Source organism: Erithacus rubecula, assembly GCF_903797595.1.
Source record: "Erithacus rubecula genome assembly, chromosome: 6".
NCBI lineage: Eukaryota > Metazoa > Chordata > Aves > Passeriformes > Muscicapidae > Erithacus > Erithacus rubecula.
Genome location: NC_136688.1, coordinates 28407657 through 28422757, shown reverse-complemented (window position 1 = coordinate 28422757; position 15101 = coordinate 28407657). Strand labels below are relative to the sequence as shown.

General features: G+C 46.7%; 1 long non-coding RNA gene across 2 annotated transcripts; it reads right to left on the bottom strand.

Moving 5' to 3' along the window:
• Positions 1-6263: 6263 nt before the first annotated feature.
• Positions 6264-12365, bottom strand: LOC306803984. Of its 2 annotated transcripts, XR_013774757.1 has the most exons (4): positions 12152-12365; positions 10811-11664; positions 9553-10774; positions 6264-9029 (listed from the first exon to the last, which is right to left on the bottom strand). It is a non-coding gene; the product is annotated as an uncharacterized lncRNA (long non-coding RNA). The 2 variants fall into 2 exon arrangements; XR_013774756.1 differs by having other exon boundaries at positions 6264-10774.
• Between the last annotated feature and the right edge of the window lie 2736 nt (positions 12366-15101).

Genomic DNA, 15101 nt, shown 5'->3' with positions numbered 1-15101 from the left:
TAGATTAATCTCTCCCTGGCTGGCTATGAGGGACCTCCTCCTGCTCCCACTGAAGCCAAAAGACCATCCCTCTATCAGCTTGAGTGAAAGTTGGCTTGGAGTGCCCCAAGGCTCATTTATTGCTGTTAGCTGCTAGCTGAGGCTGTACCCTTGAATTCATTAAACATTTCAAGCATAACTCATATACCACACCTAACACACTTTGATTCAAGTAGAGACTTCAGCTGGGGTACTGTGGGTAGTGGAGTGTGAGGGGAACTTGCTCTGCCACGGTGCTCACCCTACCTGTTCAGCCTGTCGAGCTGTTAATTGCCCTCAGCAGCTGCTGGCAGCTGATCAGGTGAAGAAGGGCTGCTCCTGCCCTGCACAGCCCACAGCCAAAGCACTCCCAGCCACAGCCAGCCTAGTAAGGCTGTTTCTGCACCGTGGTGCATGTGAAGAGCAGGCTGGCTGGGGTGGGGATGTGGTGGGAGGTGTGTGTGTCCCTGTGCCCAGCACAGCTGAAGGGATCCGAGCTCCCTGCCAGCCCCACATCCAAGGGCAGGGGCCCCTTTGGGCCAAACCTCAGAGCAGATCTCCTGACCTTTGCCACTGCCCCAGCCTCTCTGGATTTCCTTACAGGACATGTGCCTAAATACAGGTGTTTGGAGTTTTTTTCCACTTCCATAGCCTTCGTTTTCACTCCAAAGTGCAGTTTTTTAAAGGGTCCGAAAGTCTCATCTCTACAGAGGATCCTCCAGTGGGGGATAACCTAAAGGCAAGCAACCTCCACATGTGAACACAACCTCAAGCCTCTTTGTTTGTCTCTTCAAAATATTGCACATGGTCATTGGAGTTTTCCTTCACAACCCCCTTCCAGGTGGCCTTTTTATCACCTCAGAAAACCTCTTACCATTTCTGACATCTCTGTCCCCGTGGTTTCCCATGCTGCTGATTTCAGAGTTGCTCACATCAAAGTGATGAAGACACACCTCACTCAAGGGACAGAGAAGCATTATCACTCCCAAAAAAGTCATGTGCAAACTGTCCAGTTCAGCCACAGCCCTTGAGAAACAAAATATTCCTCAATCTGACAGACACAGGATGCTTTTCTTGTTATTTCATCTAATGTTTTTCATTGTTTAATTTAAACGGGTGTTTTAACTCTCTTTTCTTGTATCATATGAAAGAATTCCATCATCTTTTTCTGTTTAACCATGAAGGAATAGATGAGGTCATGTTATATTTCTCTCCATACTGTCATTTTGAATGAAGAATGCAAGTGTTTGTAGCTCTGCAATCTACACACATGAACAGAGGTGAAGAAGCATAAATTAAAAAAAAAAAAAAGAAAAAATCAAAACCAAACGCAATAAATAAAAGAAACTGAAAGGAAAAGGAATGGAAAGGGCAAAAGAGAAACTCAAAGATATACAAAGCATATGTCCACATGTGTGCAAGTTCATGTACTTGGGGCGTGCTCTCCCCATCACCCAAAAAGCCTGATGTCAGGGCAGATGTTCTGCTGTTTCTAATACATAGCATAGAAAAGCTCTAGCTGGAGAAACATCTTGTTTTAACAATGAGTCACCCATGAGAAAAATGTGGGTGTAGCTTTCAGGGAAGGGGCTGGGGGAGGCTTATGAAGTCTAATTTTGCAAACTCCTGTATAGAAAGGTGCATGACGTTGATCAAGACACAAAGTGTGTCCCTCCCTCCCTCCCTCCCTCCCAGACATGACTGAGGGCAATTTGCTCCCACTGAGAGTTTGGTTGCAACACTTGTCCTGTGCTGTTTGTCCTGCCCTCCAGAGACCCTGGAGAGGGGCAGTGGGAAAGCTCAGGGCTGGCCTCACCACGGCAGCCCCAGGCACAAGACTCTACTGCTGCCAGCTTTGGGCAATGCCTGGTGCAAGGACCAGCCTGTGCTGGCCTCACCTGGGACACTGCTCATCACCTGGAATTTTTTCCAACTCTTCTCTGACCAAATTTGTATGCAGTTCTGACACCTCTGCACTTATGTTTTACCTAAGCATCCTGGAATAGGTCAGATTTCCTCTGGTATCAATGAAGCCAGGCCTCAGGATTGAGCGTTTCCTTCCAGCCCTTCAGCACAAGTACCAAACACATACCAGGAGCCATTATCCCAGCACATCTGTAAGCAGAGGCTGGGAAGGTAAACACCTCCTCAGGTTGTGAAATGCTCATTTATTCTCCCTAAGTGTAAACACCATGGGAAGAAAGGTGGCTATTGCTTGGGAATGACAGCCTGAAGATCTGGCTTTCTCCCTTGGCTATCCTGTAGCCTTTCTATGAGAGCATAAATTCAGATGTTCCAGCTTTGTCACCAATTAACTGGACTGACTAAACCAGCCAGATTTCCCTGGAAGGGCTAAATACTCTTCATGGGTGCTGCACTGAGCACTCTGATGGTTAACATTTTTCTGGTGAAGAAACCCACTGAGAACAAGAGTTGTGTTATTGTTAATTATTCCTTGTGTGATTCAAAAAGGCACAGCTAAGAATGGCAATAAAATGAGCAGCAGACCACTTAGCAGGACCAAATCTAGAAAAGTGTCAAGTTGCCTTTCAGGGAAAAGGTAAGGGCTTCCATGGGCAAATTAAAAAATGACTGACTAATGTGTATACCACCACAAGTATTTTGTAGGCAGCAATGCTTTTTGGCTTGTTTGAGATGAACTATCTGGCTTAGCCATGGGGTGGCTGAACCCTCCAACTCTGTTATACCTGTGTGACTGCAGATAAATGCTTTTTTACTCTTAATTACATTATTCCTTATATACCCCAGGAGAGGGAGAGAGAATTTGTCTCTGGGTCTTTTCTGCCTGTTAAGCTCCAGGGTTTGTGATTCACTTTAGAAAAACAAGGGTGGTTGAAGAAAAAGGGTTGTTTTCAGCTGTGTGGTGATGAAATACAGTAACTGAAAATGCTGTGGGTTTTGAGGTTGGATTTTGAGATTAAAATATTGTTGGGTTCAGGATAGGATTGGCTGGCAAAATGAGTTACAGTAAGACATTGTGCTTTCACCTCTAGAAAGCTGAGTTCAAGCCCTGTTTAAGATCACAAAACCAGTAAGTAGTGCAGGATGATTAACAGTTTCTGAATGAGCGTGGGGCAGGACAGGAACACACAGGGCCAGGAAGGTCTGGGTTGATTCCCACCACCAGCACTGCCTCTTTGGGGTCCCAGCTGCAAGCAGAGAAGGGCACCGTGCAGGGAAGGGAGATCTCTCCTGGCTAGAGACAAGAGGAGCAAAGATCCACACTACAGGAGACTCCACTCTGCTGTGGAGCTGCCAAGGCCAAACCCCAGGCAAGCATCACTTGCACTTGAAATAAAGTATGGATAGGGTGTTTGAGGTACCTCAGCCCTGGCCTGGGGCTCTGCAGTTACTCTAAATGCTGTTAATGTGCTTGCTATTCGCAGAAGGTTGTACATCTACCCACAAGTACTAGCTGTGTTCACATCTTCTTCTGGCTATCTAAAAATAAAACTGAGCTTTTTTCCACAACATATTTCCAGGTATTTCCTGTTACTTCTGGGAATTTGCAAAGTATTGTTACAGCAGGTTCTTCTTTGTTGGGTTTTTTCTCTTCCTTAAATCCAATGATTCCTAGAACGAAACAAGAATTTGATCCAATTTGATCTTGAGTACCCTTTTGTATTAAAATGTTTATTTCAACATTTGCAGATCTTACCTCACTTTCTATAGTTTCTCTGTAAGTTTGGCTTATGTGAGGAGTTACAAACCAAATCAAAACCACAACATGATTCTGAAGTGCTTTGTGGAGTTGGGTATTATTTGATCCATTTTTCAGACTGGTCCCCACTGCTGTGTAGAACAAAGCCTGACTCTAGCCCTGTCTCCCTTATGGTAATCACCAGTTCACAGCCCCCTTCACAGGACCTGCTCCCAGCTCAGCTTAGCTAGTCAGTGCTGTAGAGGAATTGTATGGATTTACTTTTTTTTTAAGAAAAGGCTCTTGATAACCCAAAAATCAATTAACACATCAATTCAATTTCTGCAGTAGAAAATACCAGATGCACCAGTCAGGTGAACACCAGTCAGGTGCCACTGCCAGAAATCCTTTTCAGTGTTTTTCTCATCATAGGGACCAGACTTCTTCCCCCCACAAAACTTCATTGTCTCCAAAATTTGGCTTTAGAAGTAGCACTGGAAAACCAGCAAATTCATATCAGTCCTGGTAGGAGTTTCCAGCATCCTAGTGTGTCACTGTGCCCCTACAGAGCTGTTCCCTTTCCAGCAAGGGTTCCAGCACACATTCCTGCTTCCAGCTGCTGTGACAGTGCAGCAGGGAGGGAGAGTCAGACGCTCATTACAGCTATTTGTGGGCCATTCAGGTTTTTATGGGAAGCAACCAACACCCAAAGCTGCACCCAGAAACCTATGAGCCATGGGACTATTTCTTGGAGGGATGTGGGCATCGTGTGCCCCCAAGGAGATGACCCCTTGAACAAATGCACTGGGCTTCTGCAGTGGCTGCTGTCTGGTTTAAGATGTGAGCTCAGGAAGGACCAGTGCAGCAATCTAAATCTGCCAGGCTGGGAAATGTGGGTAACTCCCCATCAAAGGGCAGCATTGCAAAACTGTGGCCCTTTCCACCAGAAGAGTTCCCAGTGCATCATTACTGCTGCACTGCCTGTCCTTGAACTCCTCCAGTTAAGTCACTGTTTTCCCAGCACTCTCCGTGGGATAACAGAGCACAGCTCCAGGGAGGCTTAAGGTCTCCTTGAGAAACACTGTCAATCAGTGGCTGAATGAAGATTCTCAGATTAGATGCCCTGTTGGTCTAATCCAGTACATTCTTCCCTGTGTCTGGGGCAGAAGATCCACTTTCCTCCCAGATATGATTATTTTGGAAAGGAAAAGCGAGGCAGAATGTGTATGGCTGCTGAGGCAGATCAGACTGCTCACCCTGATGAAAGCCAGGGTGTCCCCACAGCCGTGCCACAGCAGCTGCAGCCTCTGCAGCAGCCCAGAATCACAAGAGGTGAGAGGCAGCGTGGTTACTGACACCCAGAACATCCCATTCCCAATATCCTGGCTGGTGTTGAGGGGAGGATGAGAGCAGCCTGTGGAAGGGGTGTGCTGCTGCCAGCAGCATCCTGCACCCTGCCACCAGCCCCAGCTGGCACTGGCACAGGGAGCAGCACTCCAGACAGACACAGTCAGCCCTTGGGCCACCCTCCCAGCTGCAGACTGGGCCCTGCAAGGACACCTCTTTGTGCCCCAGTGCATGGGGTGGCACAGCTCCAAAAGCCCAGCTCAGGAAGAAGTGGGGCAATGGCTAAGGTGTCACCAGACATTCCCATTACCATTGATAGGCATAAGCACAGCATCACTGCACTGGCACTTCTCCCTGCAGCTGAAGTTATCTCCAGAGTGCAAGTAAGGATGCATTTCCCACAAGGGAAAACTGGCAGGGGCCATGAGACTCCATCCCCCCATGAGAAAAGCAGGAGTGATGAGGTGGGGGTGTCTGCACTGAGGGCTCTCTGGTGAGCTCTGTTTATGGCTTTGATGTCAGACACAAGGTACAATTCCTATTACAGCTCTCATTTCCATGCTGTTTTCATTTCCAACCTCACATCACAGGCATGTGAGCTGAAGATGTCCAGTTGGTGTTGAGTCACAGCACCTCAGTGGTGCTTTGGATGCCAGCACCACTGGATCCTGACACACCACTAAAGCCAGGACAAACTCCAGCACCAAAGGGATTGCACACAGTCATTGGAACTACATCCACCCATTGCACTGCCACTGCCTCAGACAAGGGAATTTTGTGGGAAATGTCCTGGCAAGCAGCATGGATGGCATGGGCAGGGGAGGATGGGGAAAGGCAGGGAGGGGGTAGGGGAGGGATGCAGGAGGCAGGTGCTGGCCTGACCCACCTGCACAGATCCCCCAGCCCTGCACTCAGTCTGTGTGTGCTGAGCTGTGTGGGCAGGGCTGACAACACCTGAAGAGCTCCTTTCAAGACAAAGGGTTTGCATTAAGGCAGGACTTGCAGTTTCTTTCTCCCAGCATACATCTGGTGTCAAGATATAAATTCCTTTACACTTTTTAATGGGTTTTTTTCAGTTGAGAATACCTCGAGGGAAATTCTGAATACCTCGCTGTATGGGTTCATTGGTATTTATATCTGAGCTGCAGTAGCAGTTTTGTGTGAATGTTGAGTTCCAGGCAGAACTGAAATAAAAATAATTGAGTTTCCTCATTGAACAGAACCTGCTTCCCCACCTAAATAGTAATTCTCTATTCAGGGAAGCAACCGGGGCTTAATGTGATCTAATCTGTTCATTTCCTTCTCTTTTATTGTCTTTTTTTTTTTTCCCCAAGAGGATTGTTCCATTTAGAAATTATTAAAATGCAACCAGACCCTATGTCAGAAAATCATTCAGAAATGAAAACCAGGATTTAAGTACTGCTGCACCTAAGCATGGCAATCGTTTTCAGCATCTTCTGAGAAAGCTTCTAGCAAACATGGTACATCTTTTTTCTGGCCTGAAGTAGCACAGAATCAATTTTCTACACAAAAAATAATGTGCCCAGCACTATTTGAGATTGTTCTCCTAGTATGTAACTGTTCAGGTAACACTCATGAGAAATGTTGCTTTGATATCTAGTCCGTGGAAGCAGAAGAGTTTTGTTTGAGCAATGATTCACAGTGTCAAAGAAAGCAGTTCTGACTTTCCTTCTCTGTTGTCAGTGCAGTCCCCAGAGGGCCTGGGAGGCAGCCAGGGTGAAGGGGAATTCTGTTTCCATGACTCATCCATTCCTGGGCTGCAGCAGGGACAGCCAGCAAGTGGTCAATCAGTGGCAATTGTCATGGGGAGAGGATGATGTGCATGCTCAGACCATCAGCATATTTCACAAGAGCCATTCTAAAGAGCTTCCTCTTCAGGAAAGGGGGACCAGAAGCTGTCTCTAAACCTGAAAAATACCACATCTATTTCTTACCTAACCCCAACCTCAAAAACCTTCCGCTGTGTCATTTATTCAAAAGTGGGTTTTTACAGTATTTTTAGCAATGATGAGGGTAAATCAACTAAAGCAAAGCCGGGTAAGAGCCAGGGGTGTATATATCGGGCAGAAAAAAGCAAGTGTGCTTCAGAATAGGAATATTTTAGAAAGTATTGTAGGAGAAGAAATTGTAATTTTCTAATCAAGTCTTTCTGTAAGTCTTCCCCCTGTGGCACATTGTGTTCTCAGTGCTCCTTAAAGTTCATAAGAACAAAGAAATATGTTCAACAAAACAGACAATAGCACTATGCCTCAAAAACCACTCGAAGTTCCCCACACTTGTTGGGGGAGGCTTTCAGAGGTCCCACAACACTGCATTTATCTAACGCTCTATCTGAAAAGGCAACTCTTATTTCCCCCAGACATCTTTCCAGCCCGCCCCTGAGCCAAGCCTTGACTGAGACAGTCAAGTAGAAATCGCCTGCGCGTCTCTTTGGCGTTTAGCTCGGCGCTTTTCCCGCTGGGGTAAAGGTGATGCTCGCACCCGGCTGGCTCCGTGCGGGGCAGGGCAGGGGCGATGGGAGGCCGAGCAGCCCGCAGCCACGGCAGAGGATGCCACCGCCTGGAACACGGGGTGCCTTTGGCCAAGCAGCTCCCCGGTGCCTGTGACACATCTGGGATCCGCAGGCACGGGGTCCTGCCCCGGGTCTCAGCAGGCAGCCCTGCCCCGTGGCGATGGCCGGGGGCGCCGGGCTGATGGCGCTGTGAATGGGCTCTTAGCATCCGTGTGCGGGATGGCCCTGCTCGGGCCAGGCACGCATTCGCCATTCAAACCCGGCCTCACCTCCCTCTGAGAGCTTGCATCGCCCCTGGAAACAAACCAACCAAACCCCAATATTGAAAGCAGGCTGTTGTTTTTAAGAACAATTTTGTAACACAGCAAACTAAAAGGAGGAGTAAGCTCACTCGTGCTAGGTTCTGTACAAATACAAAGGCAGTTCTTGAATGAATATGGTCCCACATGATCTTCTTTTGTCCAAAGCTTAAGGAAGCAGCTCCAGAAGACTGGTAATCTTTTTCCACGGTGCTATCCAGGTCTGAAATAACTGGGGTGTGGTAAATCTACACTGACGTCAATGAGAGAAGGTGTTTTGAAGAACTCAGGACAGGGAGAACAAATTAAAAGCAGAGAAGTTTGCTGAATGTTACACAAGAAAAGCCTACTCTATTTTCTGATTCTTATTTTTGTGACTGTAGAAATTTTCATTATAAATTACAGAAAGGAGGCCAGAAGGCCAGAGCCAATATGCTTTGCCTCAGTGAAGCAGCAGTAACCAAACAAGAAGACTGGCAATGAACCAGCCATGATGAAGTTTGGTATCTGGAGATTCAGAGCTCCACCTGGATCAACAGCTGGCTCCTTTTTGTGATACAGGATGAGCCTAAACCGCACTGAATTTGGGTCAGCTGGGAGTGGGACTCCTACCAAAGCACCAGTGGCACCGTCCTCAAGGCAGTGACAATGTCTTGGTTTGACCTTTGTTTCCCCCCCCCTCTCTCAAAGCTACAGAAAGCTGTGGAGCAGACTTGAGGTACTTGCTGAGGACAAAAACCTCCTTTGCTTGCTGCATTCATTTGCTAAATAGCATGACAGCCTGTCAGGAACATTCTGAAACATTGTTTGGGCTTGATTTTTATATTCCTTTTCCTCCAGCAAAGTACCTGCAAGTTTAGTACAAACAGATCAACACCTCCAAGCTCAGCCTGCAGCCTGGCTACATACTCAAGTCTTGAACTCCTGAGGTTTTGGATGGTGTCAGTCTGGTCTCCCCAGGGCTGCTGCTGTCATCAGATAGTGGGGCTGATAAGGCACATGTTATGATGAGGCATGCTGCTGCCTTTAATCATAGTATCGTGCATGAGGTAGGAAAGAAAGCGGAGTATTTGTGTATTTCCTGGTACAGTACCTTGATAAGGCTCTCACTGCTTCATAGGTATTTCCACCACACTGTCCTCTGCTCAGCACGCTACAGATCGCTGACAATCTGAAAGTACAAACAGTGCTAGGGTGCAAAAACCCAGTTCCTCCATCAAAAACATGTTTGTTTGAGACTTTTTGTTGCTTTTCCCTATCTCAGCTTCACTCACTGTCTTGTTTTTTTCCTTCTTTACTTTTCTTCCTTTTTTTTTTTTTTTTTTTTAATTTTTATTTAATCTTTTACAAAGTAGGACCCAAAACAGCTGTTGAGTGATGGACAAAGTACAGCCAATTTCTAGAGCAGGTTTTTCCCTGTCCCTCATTCCCCACTGCATTTGGGAATCACCTGAAATCCAGCACAGGCTGTGAGTTTGGGGCCCTTGGCTGGATTTGAAGGCTCTAGCCCTCACCAGCACTTGTTTCCACACTGCTCAGATGCTCATTGCTGAATTGCAGGTTCTTCCTCTCTTCCTGGTTTGTTTCACATTGAGCATTATTATTTGTTTTACTAGCAGACCAAATGATAGCAGTTCAAGGACCAATTCTGTATGTCCGAGAGCACTGAAAAGGAGTTGGTACATGGCCTTTACCTGCAGCTGGACTGGATTTTACTTTTTTAGCATTCATGTTTCTTGTCCACTTTTTTGTGTTTTACTTAGATGAAGCAGAGGAACAGGTTGGATCCCTGATCAATTTTCGTTGCCACCTGTGGGACAGAGTCATGGCAATCCTAGTCTTACCAGTGGGAACACAAAGAAAGATGTGCAAAAATTGAAGAAATCCACATTTCTGCCAGCTCTGGCCTTTTCACAGTTAATCTCTATGCACCAGACAAAGAGGCATAATATATTCTTTTGAAATTCTAATTATATGAGTTGTCATATTGGACTTCACTATCTACCAGTTTTTAAATGAAGAAAGAGATTCATCACTACCTAAACTCACCAACAGAAATAAAGTGCAGATACCATTGCTGAAACAATGTCTGCCTGATATTTCTGGTTGTCCAGCTCATCTACTCCTTATGGCTATTTAGATTCATACTTTCTGTTTCAGCAACTAAAATAAAACCCTTTTATTAATTTGGGTTTCTTATTTGGATACACTAGGCATCTGGTCTATCCTCCTTCCTTATGATACCACAACTAGAAACCAGTTCTCATTGCTAAAATCCTAACACAGGTCAAGAGTGATTCCTAAAACCAGCCAGCCTGCCATTCAGCTTCCTGATGAGGCCCGTGTTAAGAGAAAATATTTAACTTGCAGTACACCCAGAGATCTAAAATCCCCTCGATGAGGATCATCACTGCTTTGTCAAGGAGCCTCCTTTCTGGGGCAGAACTTGAATCTAAAATGTTGGTGATGTGGTGGCCACTGGGGAGGGATGGTGGGAGATTTGATTTCAATAACTTGGCAGAGTTATTCAGAAAGATGAAGCAGCACATGGTTGAAGGCTTGCTGTACTTTTCTACAATGACCAACACCAGGCAGGACAGCTGCTGTACAATGGGGAGATGACTATTTGTGATGAACAAGGAGAGATCATTTATTTTCCCAGTGAATGTTTGCCCCTTAGAAATGAGATGATCAGGGATCAGGACCAAACTCTACAGCTGAATTTTTTTAAAGTCAGATAATTTTATGACTGCTGTTAAGCACTGTAATTTACTTAAACCAAGATAATGGTAAGTGGAAACAAATCAACTCTGTGTTTCAAAACTGATGTTCCCTGGGGATAGGGAATAATGTCTCTCCTTCAGGGAAGAAAACCAAAGGGCAGGAGTATGGCTTCCTTTGAGTGCAGTGGTGGGGCTGCTCCAGCCTGACAGGGGGTGACAGCCCAGGGACTCTGGGTGCCAGGGACTCCAGGATGCCCCACAGTAATGGGGCAGGGCCCTGGTTGGCAGCACAATGCTGTGACAAGAGGTCTGATTCCCACTGGATTCCTAGCAGAGCCAGTGTAATTTGACATAGTGCTTTTCTCCTGACCTCATCCCACATTAGGCCAGGAAGGTTAAATTTACCACTTCAAGAACCAAAGGCAGGACAGCAACACCAAGTGCAAAACCTGAAAATGAAAGTCCAGGGTGGGTCTAGGATATCCTATATTCTTGTCAGGTATGGGAAGAGAAGCATGGAAAAAGTTTTGAAAATCACATTCCCTGGGAACAGGTTGGAGAAGAGAACAGCTGGCAGGAAAGCTGAAAGGTAAAACCACACACACAATTTTGTGAGACTTTATCTGGAAGTTGGGCTCCAGTGTTGTTAATCAAAGGCAATGGGACAAAAAGTGGCCACAGACCTCTGTAGGAGACATTCAGGTTCAGTATAGGTCACATACAGAGAGGTTAAAATTGCCTGAGCATTCACTCCCTCGCAAGGGAATGCTGTGCACACCTCAGTGCTGGAGACATTCAAGGCTATCAGTAATCAACTCCCTCTGCCTGAGAGGTGGCTTGGGAATCGTGAGTTCAGACCTGTCACAGTTAAGAGAGAAGGTCTCAGTGATTCACCAGGAGTCCCTGCCAATCTGGATGACACACTGATAACCCCACAGGCTGTGGACCACTGGCCTCCCACAGCTGTCTGTCCTCAATTTCTTACCAACTGCTTGCTTTCGAAACAAACTTTTACATGTTTTCAAAACATCTCCAGTTCTGTTTTCATCCACACTGGAAGTGTTTTTCTGGTCAGAAAAATTGCTGGAAGAAAGAAAATATCTTGGTCAGCAAAATCAGTTGATGAATCCAAAGCCCACATTACCTAAAAAGTAAGAGGAAAATTATTTTCTCCAGCTCTTCTAGTTCTTTTGGCTGGCCACCCGGAAGAGAGGGTGCATTAGGTTTGTTCTCAGCTTTTCAATCTCATTTTAAGTTTGTAAGTGTAATAATGAGGAGAAATGAGGTTATTTGTAAACACAGTGCAGAATATCTGAGTCTCAGGGAAAATAAACAGGGAGCCTCTTTGCACATTTTCACTGCTATCCTTTTTCCAAGCAAAAGTACACATTTTACACTCTGCTGTGGCCTTCAACAAAAGCTTTTTTTTTACAAAAGCTCTCCTCATATCTTGTGACTGTAACTTCTCAGTAAGCCAGAGCTTTGCTCCAAAGCCCTAGCAGCATCTCACTGAAACACAGTGTATTCTCTCCACGTAGCTGTAATCCAGGTAAATCACAAAGGTTCCCACCTAAGACTGCTCAAGAAATCTCTTTATAGCAAACACAGCAAGAGCTTTAAGAGCTTCATTGGCGTTTGTTCCATATTGCTTAATGTGTCCTTAGGGCCGTGGCTACCATCCCAAACAATATTTCTATGGCTTGCGTGGCTACATCCTTTTCCTGTGAATCAACGTTGGCATCTGCTCATCCAGAGTATCCAGGAGAAATATTTGCTGTTGCCTGGAGACTATGACAGGAGAAAAAGTATCAAGAGCCCTGAATTATTTTTGCAGCTCTTTCTGTGACACTGTGCCACTGCCGAACAGCCCCCTTTACCTGGCACTTGTATCTCTAACAGGGTTTTAAAACCTGAGGAATAGGTACAGATGTATTTGCCAAGTGCCTGGAAAGTGCTGGCAGGCGCACATGTGAAAGACATCATGTAGAGATTAGAAAATGCATCCGCACAGGCCGAGCAGTCTCCATCCATCGCTGTCATACGGTCACTGCTTGCACTCTGTGTCCTCCCGGGGAGGGAGATCAGGCTGCAGGGAGAGCAGAATCCGTGGAGAGCCCAGCCCGGCTCATTTGGGCTGCTTGCAAACACACCCTGCCCAGGGCTGTGCTGGGATCTTAAACACACACAGAAATGCTGCTGGACCCTGAAATGTTTCCACTCCTTAAAACCTTTCACATCCCACCGGCAACCGCTCACACGTGGGGCTGAGAGAACTTCCTTCCAGCCAGAGGTGCAAGAAAACTCCGGAGCTGGCACTCACGTGCTGCGCAGCAGCCGCAGGATGCTGCATGGAAAAGTTTCACTTCCATGTGTTGACTAAGTTCATGTGGTGGGGATCGTGGGCGGGCATGAAACGAAAACTATGAAAAGAGATTAATTTGCAGCTGGAGCCCAGGCAGGGAGAATTCCAGTCCTCTGTTTGCTCAGAACACGGCAGCTATTACCAAAACCCAGTCGAAAAAAAAAAAAAAAAAGAGGTTAGGGCAGCGGTAATAAAAAAAGAAAAATCAAAACCGAGTTGGGGGGTGGGGGGGAGGAGGGACGCAGCAAAAGTGAAACAAAGCCTCTGTGGATATTAACATGTGGAATTCCAAACATTTGCAGTATAATGAAGCCCGTGGAGCTGCCCTGGCCAAAGGAGCTCAGCCGTGCCCAGGAGGAAAAGGAAAGGCGAGCGGCGTCCCGGCTGGAGAGCCCCGCATCCTCCCTGCGCAGCGCTGCCCTCGGCTATGGTAAGGCGGCTGCTCCCACTCCAGCCACGATACGATCAGTGCCGAGCTGCCCACGGGGCTTAGTCACAGCAGGTATTGGTTTAGGGTGTCTTAGAGCAACTTTTTTTTTTTTTTTTTTCCTGCAAGTATTCTAGGGAATAAGCACCGGCTTTGTGAGGAAAAGGAGTTGCTGAATGGGCCAATGAGTGTCTAAACAAAGGATATTTTACATCACCGGGCAGAATCTTCTTCGAGCATCTTGGGCTGAACTCAGCCTCGAGGGCAGGAGCTGCTCTGTGAGTTCCCGGCAGACGCCTGAAGGCTTCCCACCAGTCTCACCATCTGTCCCAGTGCTCCCAGCCCGAGACCCTCTTCAACTCCTTCACCCCTTCCTCCCACCTGACTCCTTCCTAGCACTGGTTTTGCTGCTTTCTTCCTGTTTGTGGTTGGTTCATCCTCCTCAAACTGCTTCTGCTATGAGCTCCTGACCCCTCTTCTGTGGGGTGCAGGTAAGAAAGGCACCGTTCTTCACTCTCAAATTTTTTGCCTATTTTCACTTCACTCACCACACTTTTGCTTGTTGCTGGAGCATCTGGTCACTCAGCACACCACCCCTGTGCAGCAGAACTGCCCCACCAGCCCCAGTGCGTGGTACCAGGGCTCACACCTTCATATCTGCCTGTTGTACTGTAGGGCACAAGGAGCCTCCCTGAAGCACAAGCCTGTCTCTCACTCCCAGGCAGTGTTTTAGTGTCAGTGCTGCCCCTGGACAAGCCTTCAACAACCACAACACCCCCAGCACTGAAGTCAGGAGCCTCTTTGTCCACACACTGACCACAGCACCTTCTCCCAAAGCCTCTTTCTCCAGACTCAAGCACATGCTAGCTTTCCCCAACACACACCACACAAATTGCAGCAATTAGCAAGTGTAAAGGGCATGCTGTGGTTTTTGCCTGTATTACTGCATCTTAATAGTCATTCATATCCTTGGCCATGGTCATCAGATAGTATCCAGTAGGCTACATTACCCAGACCTTCCCCTCAATTTGAGCCCCACTGGAGAGACCCAGTTTATTGGCCTTTATGCACTTGAACATGAGCAGTCTGCAGACTATTTCTCACCCATGCTGTCCCCACGCTCTGTGGACTCAGCCTCTGGTTCTTGATCTCCAGTGGTGACCCCATCCTTTCCTGCCCCACTGCCATCTTCCCTCTGCTGTGCAAAGGCCTGGCAGAGCCTGTTCTTCCAGAGGTGATTTGCAGCAGCACAAAGTCCCATCCACAGACCACTGCATTGCTGCACAGGAACCATATGGACTGAAAATTTGAGCCAGCTTGTAATAACAGTCTTCCAAGTGTATTTGTTCTCCAAATTCTTTCCCTCTCTGCCTCCCAATTTCATTACTATAATGATGAGACAAATTCTCTCAGGACCAGGAACTTGGAAAATGTCAGGGTTCCTTCTAAATGGTATTTTTTTGTCAGTTACAATCTGCCACACCATATCTACGTACAAGTGATACCAAACAAAGGTTAGCCAAAACCAGACAGTTAAGTTCCTAAATGCCTTTAAAAACAAACCATCAGCAACAACAAAGAACCTCTATCTGACTTTTCATCTCTCTCCTGTGACGTTCAGGAAATGAGATGGCCCCCCTGCTTCTACAGGCCCTAATTGCAGAACTGAAGGTGTTTTGGCACAAAAACCACAGCCAGCCCATAGCAAAAAAGTGAGTAGTCAATAGTGTC